Source organism: Camellia sinensis, chromosome 5, assembly GCF_055761805.1.
Source record: "Camellia sinensis isolate YWXY chromosome 5, ASM5576180v1, whole genome shotgun sequence".
In the NCBI taxonomy this organism is placed as follows: Eukaryota; Viridiplantae; Streptophyta; class Magnoliopsida; order Ericales; family Theaceae; genus Camellia; species Camellia sinensis.
This window is the reverse complement of record NC_138965.1, coordinates 97,137,272-97,139,316: the sequence shown is the minus strand read 5'-3', so window position 1 is coordinate 97,139,316 and position 2,045 is coordinate 97,137,272.

The following is a 2,045-nucleotide window of genomic DNA, read 5'->3' as shown; positions in this document are numbered from 1 at the left end:
GGTAAGTTGTGTGTGTTGGGGAAGGTTGTATATGTGACAATTGCCATATTAACGTGACAGGAAAATTGGGCAATCGTGGTTGTTTGACCTGTGTGCTCGATTTTTGCAAGTGTGAGATGTACCTCAGTTTCCATCCTTAGTCATGGCGGCAAGTAGATTCCCTGTGAACCTCCCCTTTAAGAAAGTGCTATCTAGGAAAAGTAATGGGCGACAATGTTTGAATCCGTCAATGTATGCTTTGAATGATATAAAAAATTGTTCGAAACAGTTGTCATGCTCATTACAATCAATATTGATGTAAGTACCCGGGTTGTGTTCCATCATGGCCCAATTGTACCAACGTAGTTGGTTGAAAGATGTGGTATAAGCGCCAAATAACTCGTCTTTAGCTTTTCGATACCTAACCAAAGCAACATGGAAACCACATCGGGGATGAGGGGTGCCACAAACAATGTGGAAAGCATATGAAACACACATATACAAAAAAAAACAGAGAGTATACAACATCATTTTCAATGTTGACGACGTACCTGATAACAGCGCTTGTAGACGCCCCGAACGTCCCGGGAGGGAAATCCCCCCGTTCTGTTCATTGGGGCTCACTACAGTTCAGGCGCTCAAGAGTCACGGTCCTGTATCTAATCTCGCAGAATGCAATGCAAGGCCGATGAATCATCAAAGAGTCCAAATCCGGCAAATCGTTTTTGAAAACGGATTTTTTTGAAAGAAGTGCCAAACATGGACTGCTTTGCCAGATACAGAGTCGCCACCTAAATATTTTATTTTGGGGAATTTAGGAAACCCTGACTCGTTTGCCTAAGGCCACGTGTCCGTCATCACCAAAGTTGCCTCGGCTCGGGAACTTGGGTACGATTGGGGAAGGTCACTTCGTGAGCACCCCCGCTCGCCCGATCAAAGATCGGCCTATACTAACCATGATATCTAGTTTTGAAAACATTATGCGTTCTTATTCCGGTTATTAGCCTAGATTTACTATGTGATGCGCACAGCATACAAGTATAGACTGGATCGCCCGAATTGGAACAAAACATTTCATGTTTGTTTTTGAAAGCGGTTTGCTACTCGCAAGTAGGCTAAAACGTGGGTTTGCCACCCTCGGGTGGGCTTAGAAAACATGGTTTTGCCACTATCAAGTGGGCTTAAAACTCGCATTCAATGCATTGTTCCAATTCAAATAACACAACCTCCACCCACGGGCATTCAGGCAATTATATCACATAAGCAGTTAGTCTCATGGTAAGCATGCTATCATGGCAGTCACTCACACGCATGCAAGGATGCTAAAGCATAGAACTTACCGAGTACTCCAAGCCAAAACAGAAGCTATGTTAGAAATCTATGCATGATCCTAACTATGCTGAAATGTCTAATGCAACACATGCAAAATGCAACTAAAATAGGCTCGGCTATTCTACAGATGGCATGTGAAATGCTACAACTAACAAGTATTCAACTCGGAATTGAAATACAATGCAGTTAGTATGATGCGCCGAGCCCGGTGCATGCAAGACAGATGAATGGATGCAAGCATGCGAGCATACGTATGCTAATTGAAACATGTCCTAATCTAACCATCGTAAGCTGGTAAATAAAAGGGAGAAAGAAGTGGGGTTGGAAGACATACATCACACTCACGCACACTTATTACAACATTACCCTCACTCGGAGGGTTCGAATAAATAATACAGTCCGAATAAATAATTACAGTCCGAATGAATAATTTAAATATTACAAAACCCTAATTAATTAACAAATTAACTAGGAAAGCAATAAACTAGTATGCAAACTCATGGACCGCCTCAGCTCTGTTCCGAATGATGAAAGATGCATGCTCGAGTTGCCTTGCGCGGAAATCCATTGCGATGCCCCGATTCGCCTCTGTTTGCAATTAATCCCGGAATGCTGTACAAGGCTTTAGAAGGTTGCTGATTTCTGATTTGCTGCAACAGAGAGCAAGAAAGGGGCACGGCAAAGTATTTTCACATATGTATGCACATCTCGATCCTTGTGCCACCAATCACGCA